Consider the following 14,426-nt stretch of genomic DNA (forward strand, 5'->3'; position numbering starts at 1 on the left):
CAACCACAGCTACTCTCTGTGTCTGCACGGTTGGATTGGTAAAGCGGGCACTCAGGAAATGGCAGAAGTACTGGTAGCCGAGTTGTAGCTGTGGGCAGCTTTTTGGGCAGCCTGGGGCTGTCTGTGCTGTTAGGATGCTTCCAGTGGCCCAGTGGGTGCCTCAGTGGCATTTCTAGAGGCAGATGGGCGAGGTATCACTCCCTTTCTCTCGCTGTCCCAGCCCATTAATGTATGCAGGGGGCCTGAGTAGAAGTGGTCTCATTTGCATTCATGGGTGGCTCAGAAGCGTAAACTAATTTGTGCATTTTGTAACCAAGTGAAGTTAATAAAACATGCCCCCCACCCCCTTTCTTTTCATAAAACATTGCTGAAGCAGTGCTTTGCAGAAAGGTAATACGCAAATGTGGGCCACTTATTTGTGGTGTGCCTGAGCCGATATGTTATCCCAATCCAACCCTGTGCGTCTGTTCCCCAATATCCTCCTGACCTCCAGGCGTTCTCTCCTCTCTTCCTTCTCTCTGCATGAGCTTGGGATTCTCCTTTTCCCCGTCTTTGCATCCTCATGGCACACTTCCTTCGTTCTTCTGCTCCTCACACTTTACGTCTTTCTTCCTTTTCCTGGTAGGCCCTCTGTCTATAACAGGATCATGCTGTCTGGGAGCATCAGTGCTGGTGGCAAGGACAATGTTTCCTGTTTAAGGTAAGTAATCCCCTTACATTACTCTATAGAAGGAGTTAGTGGGACAAGCTAGTGAACAGAAGGAATCAAGCAAATTCTTCTAGGATGCACAAATTTTGATTTTGGTCCCATATCTGTTTCTTACTATGAACTTTAGCAGGTGCCTAGTCTGAGGTCATCGGACTTAGAGGACATGGTTTTAAAGGTAGTGTTGGACTTGGTCCTGCTTGCAGGGTCATACCGAAACTTTTTGCCTTTCCCCTAGCCCTTTCGCTGTGATGCAATTGGTGGGTTCAGGATGTTGGACACTTTGGTGCTGGTTAGCAGTGCATAGTGTGTGTGCTTTCTGCCTTACACAGGTATATTACGGACCCCCCCCCTTTTTAGGGGACATCTCCCCCATGGTAGGAAATGTATATGCCATGTGTGGTGTGAGAGGAAAATAATAAATGTTGTGTAATGGTGTACGCACCTTTATTTTCACCTTTGCAGAAATGGCACTTTTAAAATGGACGCCATTTCTGTCTGCTTGTGCCGCCTGCCTGAGGTGGGTTGGCGGTCTAGTGTTTGAAGTGACAAGGTGCTCTACACTGCCCCCCAGTGACAGTTGAGGCTGGAACTGCCAGAGACCTTCTAGAAGCTTCCAGCTCTTTCTGGTAGGTGGGAGGAGGGGTTTATATGTAGAGCCGTAGAGATGCCATGTGCTCAGACTGAGGGTGGACTGGAATGAGAGGAGACACTTTGCCAGGAGGTACAGCCGCATGGGCCTGTGTGCTGGCCCCTGAGCCCACCTGTACCCCTCTGCTATCCACAGGGCCAGTGAGAGCCTTTGCTGGAGTGAAGACTGCTATGTCAGGAGGAGTACCACTTTATGGGAGATGACTGCTTCTAGGAGCTGCTGTCCTGTACTGATGAGTGCCCACTGTCTGTTGATCTTGCCCAGCCTGGCCTGCCTGCTCTGCTGCCTTAGCACCTTGTGAGTGCTATATTTTGACTGCCTGCACTCCAAGGAGGTGAGGAGCGTGCGCGCTACTCCCACGGGTGGGACTCTGGAACTGTGAGTCACCTAGCACCTGGTGAGCGCCATATTTGAAGTGACTGTGCTGATCTGCCTGCACTCTAGAGCCTGGTGGGCACTGTTTTCCTGATTACCCGAAGAGGTACACTATTTTCTGTCCCTGAAGCTTCTAGTGGGACCTAGTGCCTCGCAAGCCCTATATTCAAGGTGCCAAGGGAAGAGGAGCTGACGCCTGCAGCGATGTGCTGTCAAAGCGCTATATTTCAATTCCCCTGCATGTGTGCTGCATTGTTGTGCTGCCAGAGTGCCATATTTGTATTGACTGTTCTCTGCTTGGTGACAAGGCGCTACAACCGTGCTCAGGAGAAGAGGAGCGGACGTCTGCAGCGCCGCAATTCTAAAGCACTATGAGGGGATCCCGGCATGTAGGATTCCCCTCTGCCTGCTTGGTTGACAGTGGACAGCTGCAACGTATTGGGGGGCATTGTATTCCTAAGGAGAAGAGAGAGAGGAGTGAGAGACACTCCTGCCCTGCCCCAGTGCTTTGCGCACTTTGCTTTTGCTGTTTTTGCAGCAAGCCCTGACTTTGCGGGACATAGGGCATTTGAGCCCCGGAGAGAGTCCAGTTGGCCTGGGGCCAGTTTCAGAGTGTTGTGCCTCCGATTGGGGCGAACTGTTTTTTTTCTTGTGAGACCTTTTGCCCCATATGATTTCTTACATATTATTGTTGCATAATGCATTTGTACCCAGGATGATACCTAATGCTTTTCCCTCCAGTTTGCAGTGTTGATTTTGGGCCATTGGTAATTTGAAAGCCCCCGAGTAGGAGCTCCCCAGGCGCAGTAGCGCCAGAAGCGAATCTGCAACTTTGGGGCAGCTATTCCAGGTGTATTTACATAAAGTGTAGTGTTAATGTTGCTTATGCTTAATGCATGTGGTTATATCGCTAATGATTTCTTTCCCCCTAATGCTTACAGGATGTTTGAGGGTTACTAGGGATGCACCATTATGCTAATGTTCTGTCCTAATGTGCGCAATGATGAAATGCCTCATGTGTATGCCCCATTCTAATATGATTAGGCCCCATGTACCGCAAGAGGTGCCTTATGCATCTGTTAATGCTTAAGGTGATGTTGCCTAGCGTTTTTACCCTAATGAGAATGCTTCATGCCTACTATGTTCATGCCCACAGGTTGATGCCTAATGCTTTTCCCGCCTAATAGGTTATTCATACTGTTTATTTGCCTATTGCATTAATGCTGGCAATGCTTTTACTCTAACGCTACCTTGTGGGGGTCCTGCGTAAAGCGCCTAATATAAGGTGTTTAATGCTCCCATGGTTTAGGCCCCAGCTGAGTATGGTGTGGCTACTGATATGCAGAATATGCTCAACCGTTATGCCTAATGTATTCGTGTTTTCAGGTCCACTGTGATGGTAGGCCTAAGGTGTTGATTCAGGCGTTATTCCTGACCACTGTGTGTTTTAAGCCTAGTGTTAATGGTTTCTGTTCCCCTAAGGCTGCAATGCTGGTGTTCTGCATACTATGCCTAACCTGAGGTTCCCATTCCAGGCTACGCCAATGATGATTTATGCCTGAAATTAGGCATAATGTGTTTTCATGATTAATGCCTTTATGCTACTGTTTTTCCCTAATGCCTACATGGCTGGTTTCATGTTTAGGCCTACCTTGACAAATGCCTAAAGTGATTTATGTCAAGTGCATGTCTACTCACCCGTAGGTACGGCCGGTGAAGCGTTATTGCATATGGACTTTCAGTTATCCTTGGACTTGTGATGGTTCTGGCAGCGGCCCGATTGGCGCTGCCCTGTATTTAGTCCCCCTGTGAAATATTCCCCGTGCCGGCTGGCACATTTTATCTGCACCTCGGATTCCCTTCTGATGTGTTTATTTTACAATACACATACTGTTTTTCACCTAACCTGGTGTGGAGTCTCTTTTTGTAGTGTGCCTTGTGTGTCACCTGGGTTTGCTACGCGGATGCTGTGAGAAGTTGGCCTGATATATGATGCTCACTAGTTCTAGTGATCACCTTGTATCAGTCCAAACAACCCTTATGGTGATTGGTTGTAAGTCAACCTTATAGACCAGCTCTCCTAATGGTAGCATGGACAGAGCAGTCTTAGGCTAAACTCTTTTGGCATGTGAAGCTAGCTGTTTTACCACATATCACCCCTTGAATACCAGATGAAAGGACACCACACAGGTTTTTATGAAAATAAACAGTATATTTATTAATAACAAACACCTCTGAACTCTTTATGAGATCAGAGGGCTAAGCACATGACAATCTCTTAGGAAAAATACGATAAGTTGCACAGAATTATAATGGTGCCCTAGGGGCACGGCAAACCATATACTAAGTAAATGGTATAATTAGAACGATAGAAGAATTGAGGATGCCCAGAGGCTGTAGGATCGCTGGGACTACACTACCCTAACCTTAGGTATGTAGCAGGAGGCCCACGGGACACGTGTGCAGAGTGTGAACTCACATGCGAGATGCGGAACAAAGTCAATGGGCAGAACAAATTACGAAAAGGTAAGTAAAAGACAGTTCCTACTAGTTACGACTAAGACAACAGGATATCTGGACACTAGGAGAGTCAATCTACCCTTGAGCACCGAAATGCTCTTGTTACCTCACCCATGGGCTGCGGGTGCATATGTGTCAAAGTGTGTCGGGTTTCCGCGTCGAAGTCAATAGAGCCTGGAAGAAAGATGCTGTAGGCGACCAGGAGGAAGATGTCCGGTGCAATCCACGGGTGGATCGAGGAAGAAGAGGACCTGAAAGCAGAGGGGACAATGTTCAAAGTCACTAGCCAGTGACCGGTGTGGAACCAGGAGGGAACCAGTTCAAGTTCAGAAATTTGTATAGCGCACTACTCACCCAGAGGGTCTCAAGGCGCTTGGGGGAGGGTGGGTGCAATTATTTATCAAATAGCCAGGTTTTTAGCTGCTTTCTAAAGGAGAGGTGGTTCTGTGTAAGGCGTAGGTGAGTGGGGAGAGAATTCAATGTTTTGGCCGCTAAGTAGGAGAAAGATCTTCCTCCCAAGGTGGATCTATTGATGCGCGGAATTGCCGCGAGGGCTTGACTGGATGAACATAGTTGGCGGGTGGGTGTGTAGAAGGACAGTCGTTTGTTGAGGCATTCGGGTCCTAGGTCGTAGAGGGCCTTGTGTGCGTGGGTGAGGAGACGGAACGTTACTCTCTTGTTGACTGGAAGCCAATGGAGATCTTTCAGGTGACCGGAAATGTGGGCTTGACGGGGAATGTCAAGTATGAGTCTGGCTGAGGCGTTTTGGATGCGTTGTAGTTTGGCTGTTGTTCCGGCGTAAAGGGTGTTTCCATAATCTAGTCGTCTAGTGACTAATGCGTGGGTGACTGTTTTTCTTGTTTCGGTGGGGATCCAGCGGAAGATTTTTTTGAGCATGCGTAGGATGTTGAAGCATGCTGATGTAACGGCATTGACTTGTCTGGTCATCGAGAGGGAGGAGTCTAGGATGAAGCCCAGGTTCCGTGCGTGATCTGTAGGTATGGGTGCTGTACCTAAAGCCGGTGGCCACCAGGAGTCGTCCCAAGCAGAGGGGGATGATCCTAAGATGAGGACTTCCGTTTTGTCTGAGTTTAGTTTTAAACGGCTGTTCTTCATCCATTTGGCTACTTCTTTCATTCCTTCGTGTAGATTGGTTTTGGCAGTGTTGGGGTCTTTGGTGAGGGAGAGGAGTAGCTGGGTGTCGTCAGCGTATGAGATGATGTTGAGGTCGTGTTGGCGTGCGATGGTTGCGAGGGGACTCATGTACACGTTGAAGAGGGTTGGACTGAGTGATGATCCTTGTGGTACGCCGCAGATGACTTCGGTGGCCTCAGATTTGAATGGGGGGAGGCGGACTCTTTGTGTTCTTCCGGCGAGGAACGAGATGGTCCAGTCCAAGGCTTTTCCTTGTATTCCGACGTTGTAGAGGCGTTGTATGAGGGTGTTATGACAGACTGTGTCGAAGGCGGCGGAGAGGTCAAGTAGGATGAGGGCAACTGATTCTCCGTTGTCCAGTAGCGTTCGGATGTCATCCGTCGCAGCGATGAGGGCGGTTTCGGTGCTATGTTTGGCTCGAAAGCCGTTTTGTGAGGGGTCGAGTGAGTTGTTGGATTCAAGGAAGGCGGCGAGCTGGCTATTGACGGCTTTCTTGATGACTTTGGCCGGAAAGGGGAGGAGTGAGATGGGGCGGTAGTTCTTGAGTTCAGACGGGTTCCGCTGTGGGTTTCTTCAGCAGGGCGCTGAGTTCGGCATGTTTCCAGCTTTCTGAGAAGGTAGCGGAGTTGAGGGAGCAGTTGATGACATCGCGGAGGTGTGGTGCGATGATGGAGTTAGCTTTGTTGAAGATGTGGTGTGGGCATGGGTCAGTTGGTGAACCTGAGTGGATGGAGTTCATCAGACGGATGGTGTCTTCAGTAGTGATTGGGTTCCAGGTGCAGAGGTTGTGAGGGTGCTGTGTTGGATCGGAGGTGGGAGGAGTGGGTTGTTCTTCGGGCAGGTTTCCAAAGCTGTTATGAATGTCGATGATTTTGTTGTGGAAGAAAGAGGATAGGGAGTCGCAGAGGTCTTGGGAGGGAGTGATGTCGTTGGTGCCGGCGGTGGGGTTGGTAAATTCTTTGACGATGTTGAATAGTTCCTTGCTGTTTTGGGCGTGGTTGTCGAGTCGATCCTTGAATGCTGATTTCTTGGTGGATCTGATCAGTTGGTGGTGTTTGGGGGTGGCGTCCTTGAAGGTGGTCAGGTTGAGAGTGGTTGGGTTTTTTCTCCAGGTTTTCTCGAGGGTGAGGCATAACTTCTTGGATTTCTTAAGGTCATCGTTGAACCAGGTGGCCTTTTTGTTACCTTGTTTGATCTGATGGTTTTTCAAGGGTGCTAATTCGTCAGCGCTGAGGGTGATCCATCGTGTGAGTTTGGTGGCGGCTTGGTTTGGGTCCGATGATATGGTGGGGGGGGGTTTTGGTTAAGCGATGTGAAGAGTTGGTCGGTGGTGATTTTGTTCCAGTTCCTTCGAGGAATAGGTTGTGGTGGGATGTGGGTCGTGGTCTTTTTGTAGCTGAAGTGAACACATCTGTGGTCCGTCCAATGGAGAGCTGTGGTGTGATTGAAGGAGATGTGTTTGCTGGAGGTGAAGATAGGGTCAAGCATGTGTCCGGCGAGGTGGGTGGGGGTGTCAACAAGTTGTTTGAGTCCGAGATTGGCCAGGTTGTCCAGAAGGGTGGTGGTGTTGTTGTTGTATTTCTTTTCCAGGTGGAAGTTGAGGTCTCCCAGTAAAATGTATTTCTCGGAGGTGAGGACATGTGGGCTGATGAAGTCAATGATGTCTTCATTGAATTGTGTGCGGGTTCCTGGTGGTCTGTAGATGAGGGTGCCTCTAAGTGTGGTCCTGGGGTCGGTGTGGAGCTGGAAGTGAAGGTGTTCGGCGGTCGCGAGGTCACCGTCGGAGCTGGTCGTGATTCGGATGTTGTTCTTGTGGACGATGGCGATGCCTCCTCCTGTTTGGTTGGAGCGGTCCTTTCGGATGATCTTGTAGCCGTCCGGGATGGCTTTGGCGATGTCGGGCGCTGATGAGGCGTTCATCCAGGTTTCTGTAAGGAAGGCGATGTCCGGTGAAGTAGTGTCGAGTAGGTCCCAGAGTTCAGTGGCATGTTTGTGGATCGATCGGATGTTCAGCAGGATACACTTCAGGTGGTTAGAGACGGAGTTTTGTTTGGAGGGGGAGGAGTTGGCATGTGTACTGATGCAGGCGAACTTGCAGGAGTGGCAGGCGAATGGTCCGTGGGTGTGTCCTGGGGTAGCTACGCAGCATTGTGGGGAGCGTCCGGGGTTGAGAGCAAGGAGAGAAGCGGCGTCATATGTTAAGTGAGTGGGGAGGGTTTTGCGAGGGCCAGGGGGTCTGGCGCTGGGCGCGGTCCAGGCGCGGACGGGCTTAGACGGGCTTACCTTTGGCGCACCTCCGGCGCGCATGGGGCGCGACCGCTGCGCGTCAACGCTGCGCGCGAGAGCATCTGTAATATTTGGATGGTGGAAGGGGAGGGGCGAGGGAGGGTCAGCTGGGAGGCGCGAGCGGGGAGGAGACACGGGCCAGGAGTGGACACAACAACAAGAAAATGGCTGCTTAAACTGAAAGCGAAATGGGGCACAGCCGAGGACCGGCAATGAATGAAATAGCAGGCTACGGCAATTTAATTCACAACAATGCAGCGCTAACGTGCACAATACAAATCAGCAGGTACAAATTCAATTTTAAATAATCAGGCTACGTTAATTTTGATTCGGCAATGCTGCGCAAATGGGCGCTATTAGCTCTGTGCAGGCTACGATACCAGGCGCTATGTGAATGCGCGCGGTCACGGGTCCAGGCAGCAGGGTAGCAGGCAGCAATGAGGCACGCGATCACCAATCCAGGCAGCAAGTAAGGGAGCGTGGGGGAGCGACCGCTTCGGGGCAAGCCCAGGTGGTCACAGCGTAAGGAAGGAAGGGACCAGCTTACTCTGTCTGTGAGAGGGAGGGTCAGCTGGGAGGCGGGAGCGGGGAGGAGACACGGGCCAGGAGTGGACACAAGAACAAGAAAATGGCTGCTTAAACTGAAAGCGAAACGGGGCACAGCCGAGGACCGGCAATGAATGAAATAGCAGGCTACGACAATTTAATTCACAACAATGCAGCGCTAACGTGCACAATACAAATCAGCAGGTACAAATTCAATTTTAAATAATCAGGCTACGTTAATTTTGATTCGGCAATGCTGCGCAAATGGGCGCTATTAGCTCTGTGCAGGCTACGATACCAGGCGCTATGTGAATGCGCGCGGTCACGGGTCCAGGCAGCAGGGTAGCAGGCAGCAATGAGGCACGCGATCACCAATCCAGGCAGCAAGTAAGGGAGCGTGGGGGAGCGACCACTTTGGGGCAAGCCCAGGTGGTCACAGCGTAAGGAAGGAAGTGACGAGCTTACTCTGTCTGTGGGAGGGAGGGTCAGCTGGAAGGCGGGAGCGGGGAGGAGACACGGGCCAGGAGTGGACACAACAACAAGAAAATGGCTGCTTAAACTGAAAGCGAAACGGGGCACAGCCGAGGACCGGCAATGAATGAAATAGCAGGCTACGGCAATTTAATTCACAACAATGCAGCGCTAACGTGCACAATACAAATCAGCAGGTACAAATTCAATTTTAAATAATCAGGCTACGTTAATTTTGATTCATCAATGCTGCGCAAATGGGCGCTATTAGCTCTGTGCAGGCTACGATACCAGGCTCTATGTGAATGCGCGCGGTCACGGGTCCAGGCAGCAGGGTAGCAGGCAGCAATGAGGCACGCGATCACCAATCCAGGCAGCAAGTAAGGGAGCGTGGGGGAGCGACCGCTTCGGGGCAAGCCCAGGTGGTCACAGAGTAAGGAAGGAAGGGACGAGCTTACTCTGTCTGTGGGAGGGAGGGTCAGCTGGGAGGCGGGAGCGGGGAGGAGACACGGGCCAGGAGTAGACACAACAACAAGAAAATGGCTGCTTAAACTGAAAGCGAAACGGGGCACAGCCGAGGACCGGCAATGAATGAAATAGCAGGCTACGGCAATTTAATTCACAACAATGCAGCGCTAACGTGCACAATACAAATCAGCAGGTACAAATTCAATTTTAAATAATCAGGCTACGTTAATTTTGATTTGGCAATGCTGCGCAAATGGGCGCTATTAGCTCTGTGCAGGCTACGATACCAGGCGCTATGTGAATGCGCGCGGTCACGGGTCCAGGCAGCAGGGTAGCAGGCAGCAATGAGGCACGCGATCACCAATCCAGGCAGCAAGTAAGGGAGCGTGGGGGAGCGACCGCTTCGGGGCAAGCCCAGGTGGTCACAGCGTAAGGAAGGCAGGGACGAGCTTACTCTGTCTGTGGGAGGGAGGGTCAGCTGGGAGGCGGGAGCGGGGAGGAGACACGGGCCAGGAGTGGACACAACAACAAGAAAATGGCTGCTTAAACTGAAAGCGAAATGGGGCACAGCCGAGGACCGGCAGTGAATGAAATAGCAGGCTACGGCAATTTAATTCACAACAATGCAGCGCTAACGTGCACAATACAAATCAGCAGGTACAAATTCAATTTTAAATAATCAGGCTACGTTAATTTTGATTCGGCAATGCTGCGCAAATGGGCGCTATTAGCTCTGTGCAGGCTACAATACCAGGCGCTATGTGAATGCGCGTGGTCACGGGTCCAGGCAGCGGGGTAGCAGGCAGCAATGAGGCACGCGATTACCAATCCAGGCAGCAAGTAAGGGAGCGTGGGGGAGCGACCGCTTCGGGGCAAGCCCAGGTGGTCACAGCGTAAGGAAGGAAGGGACGAGCTTACTCTGTCTGTGGGAGGGAGGGTCAGCTGGGAGGCGGGAGCGGGGAGGAGACACGGGCCAGGAGTGGACACAACAACAAGAAAATGGCTGCTTAAACTGAAAGCGAAACGGGGCACAGCCGAGGACCGGCAATTAATGAAATAGCAGGCTACGGCAATTTCATTCACAACGATGCAGCGCTAACGTGCACAATACAAATCAGCAGGTACAAATTCAATTTTAAATAATCAGGCTACGTTAATTTTGATTCGGCAATGCTGCGCAAATGGGCGCTATTAGCTCTGTGCAGGCTACGATACCAGGCGCTATGTGAATGCGCGCGGTCACGGGTCCAGGCAGCAGGGTAGCAGGCAGCAATGAGGCACACGATCACCAATCCAGGCAGCAAGTAAGGGGGCGTGGGGGAGTGACCGCTTCGGGGCAAGCCCAGGTGGTCACAGCGTAAGGAAGGAAGGGACGAGCTTACTCTGTCTGTGGGAGGGAGGGTCAGCTGGGAGGCGGGAGCGGGGAGGAGACACGGGCCCGGAGTGGACACAACAACAAGAAAATGGCTGCTTAAACTGAAAGCGAAACGGGGCACAGCCGAGGACCGGCAATGAATGAAATAGCAGGCTACGACAATTTAATTCACAACAATGCAGCGCTAACGTGCACAATACAAATCAGCAGGTACAAATTCAATTTTAAATAATCAGGCTAAGTTAATTTTGATTCGGCAATGCTGCGCAAATGGGCGCTATTAGCTCTGTGCAGGCTACGATACCAGGCGCTATGTGAATGCGCGCGGTCACGGGTCCAGGCAGCAGGGTAGCAGGAAGCAATGAGGCACGCGATCACCAATCCAGGCAGCAAGTAAGGGAGCGTGGGGGAGCGACCACTTCGGGCCAAGCCCAGGTGGTCACAGCGTAAGGAAGGAAGGGACGAGCTTACTCTGTCTGTGGGAGGGAGGGTCAGAGGCTGTCGTCGCGATCAGGTGAAGAGTGGACGCTTGTCTCTGCAGCCACGTGGACCAGGAGGTGTCTTCGACGACCAGGATGGAGGCACGAGCTGTCCCACGCAGGCTCTCACTGTCGGCGGTGTTGGATCCGGATTTGGAGTCAACAGGCCTTTGCAAAGGCAACCCACGCGGTGAGTGGAAACGGCATCTGGAGTAGACCAGGAGAGTCCGGGATGCTCCTCTTTTGGAAGGGAGCAAGGGCCAGTCTAGAGCAACCAGACCAGCAGTGTAGATTTCAAGGATCGTCGTCTAGGAGGCCACTAGCCAGCTGGCGGGTGACCAGGCAACGCGTCGAGCAGCAATCAAGCAAAAGGGCCCCACGCAGATCTGGTGGATGCTGGAGGGCTGGTCTTTGGTGCAGGAGCTGCTCGGGGCTGGGGCTTCTCAATCCCCAAAGCACTTACTCGAAGATGCCTCAGAAGTCGTGCTGGAAGCGAAGTGCAGTCTCTTCAAGATGGCCGGTCCCACGTGTCTCGTCGCACCCACGGGTCTCAGCTGTGCTGCAGATGTGGGTAGAGGTCGGAGAGGTCTGGGAGTCTGGGTCTTGTCGGGCTCTGAAGTCTGGATCCGGCAGGAAGGATGACAAAGTGGACCGCTAGGATGCTTGATGGTGCCTGCAGTTGCAGGGTGGACACTCCTTGCCCACAAGGGAGATTCTTCAGTATTTTGTGGAGCAGAACGTCGAAGTCCAGAGTTTCTTCTTGTAAAGTTGTTCAGGATAATCTAACTTGGAATGGGACCAGCTCCTACCTTTATCCTGCTAAAGGGGGCTGCACTAGTGACTAGGTCCCTCCCATGGGTGGGACCAGGAAGGGGGGTGGTTACACCCCCTATCCTTTGTCCGGTTTCGTGCAAGAGCTAGGGCTGGAGTGCCCCAGCAACTGGTTTGAACCGGTGTATGCACAGGGACACCTTGTGTGCCCCAGACATGTCTCATTCCTTTCAGGCCTGTCCTACCTAATACACAAAATCCTGTCTGGGGTGGTGCTAGCACCTCCCAAGGCAGGAAACCCTTTGTCCAGGCCTCCCTCGCTGGAAGGACTCCCAGCAGCAGGAGGTCAGACTTGTGTCTGTGCTGGCAGCATCCATTTTGTGATGCTGATGCTCGGGTTAACTTTAACCGGGGTTCACAGTTACATACATGTCGTGTCCCTCTAAGAAGGTGGAATGCTACCCCCGTCGCCAGAACTGGCGAGGGGGTGGTATTCCAATTCGCATGACACCTTACTCGACATGTTTTGATAATGCTATACCAAAGTTAGCAATAACCGCGAGGATTATAATGCACTTAAGAGTATATGGTATAGCGTTATCATGGAACAGCTATAAGGACTTGGTTCCGCAAGCTGCAGACAGGCTCAGCTCATGCTAGAGCACCATCTCACATAATTCCAAGCACTCTGCCTTCAGGATTGATAAGGCCTGCCATAGGAGTGACTGATAGGAATATATGTGTTCATTTTGGGGTTAGATATAGGTATACTATATCTACAGCAAAGGGTGATTTCACCACCTTGCCCCAGCTGTCTTACCAGCCAGTTGTGTCTGTTTGGATGGCCAGCCAGGGGTGGCATAATACATGCTTCAGCCCCTGGTAGGCCTTGGGTTCACCTATGCCCTGGGTACCTAAGGTACACTGTACAGGAGCTGATAAGGGGTCCCAATACCAATTGGTAAATGCACCTAAAGTACATGTGAGTCAATTTAGAGAGAGAACAGTTAGGTTGTGGGTCTGATTAGCAGGCCCACAGCCAGGGAAAGTCGTAAACCAGTGAAGCAAAAAGCGAAAATCTGGGGTGACCATAGGATTGCAGACCCTACTCTCCTACAGATGCTTTACACATTTCCTCCGGTGTTTGGCCCGCCTGCTCTGCACCAGGCTACCCATTTCTAACAGGTACAAAAAGCAGCTCCATGTCAGAGATGAGCACTTCCAATAGGCAGTGTCAGCATGAGTAAGAAAGCTGTTGGCAATTCACACCAAGATGGTACTCAAAAGTGATGTATTCTAGGTTGTTTAACGTAATTGGGTGCTCCAGGATCTCGCCCTCTGATCCTGGGCATATTATGTATGTGTTTTGCCCTCCTACCCTGGGAACAGCATCCCCAAAGTGCACTCCTTGAAGGGGAACTCCGCAAACTCCCTAAGTAAATTAAATAGCAATTCTCCAAAGGCATGATGTTGTTATCTTTTAATCATTATTCGTGATACATGGGTATTCAGCCAAGGATGTATGATCAGTAACAATGATATTCACATATTATTTCAATGTGTTACTTCGTCAATACCGATGCATTTCAGTCTGTGCCCTTCTTCAGGGAATCCAATCTCATATAAAGCAATAAATACACAATAGAATGTACACAAAAACATCAACCCGGGTGTTGTTTGCAAAATGAAAATAAAAAATAAAAACCTATAACAAACATCTAAGGCTAGGTGTTTTTGGTTAAAAAAAAACCTTTGCTCAGATTTCATTTTTGACCAGTGCATGCTTTAGTGTTTGTTGTGTCAAAATGTTTTGTTTTGTATTGCCTAATATGTCTGCCATTTGTCTCCTACCAGCTCAGTTGTTTTTTGCTTTTAAGAATTGTCCAGATAAAAACGTCCATTAGCCATGCAGCCTTTGTTGCCTAGGGATTATAGAGCATGTGAAGCTACTGTTCCAGTTAGCAGTTAGTAGCCTTCCTCTGTAATGTAGGGGAATGTTTACTCTACTACACAGGGCCATACACCTTGGGCTTTGTTCCTCCTCACCGTGGCTACTGTACCCCAGCCTGTATGGTTCATGTGTTGTTGAGCAGGGCACCATCTCCATAAATCGTGAATTTTTCTGCTTCTATGCCAGGACATGTGCACATTCGCTAGTGGGCAGTGGTTCAATTTTAAAGGCACAATGCAGCTTCTGTCCCTGAGCGACTGGATCTCACAGCAGATGTTGATTTCTTTCCTTTCACTCAGCGCCACACAAGTTTAACTTCACACATTTCCATTCCACACCTCATATTTTGACAACAAACCACATAATTCAACTCAACAGCACAATTATTCAACACATCACATACATCCAATCCACACCATAGAATTCCAAATCGTGCTACAAAATTCAACAGCACACCACATATTTAAACCCCACTACATACCACTCCACAACACAAAATGCCAATCCACATTATTACATTTCATGACACACAATCCCACTCCACATAATGCCAGAATACTCAATACCACATAATTGCTAACCACATAATTCCACTGCACACGATGCCACAAAACTCCACTCAACACCGCACAATTCCACAACAAACAATTCCAATCCAACCCACAGAATTC

Source organism: Lissotriton helveticus, chromosome 4_1, assembly GCF_964261635.1.
Source record: "Lissotriton helveticus chromosome 4_1, aLisHel1.1, whole genome shotgun sequence".
In the NCBI taxonomy this organism is placed as follows: domain Eukaryota; kingdom Metazoa; phylum Chordata; class Amphibia; order Caudata; family Salamandridae; genus Lissotriton; species Lissotriton helveticus.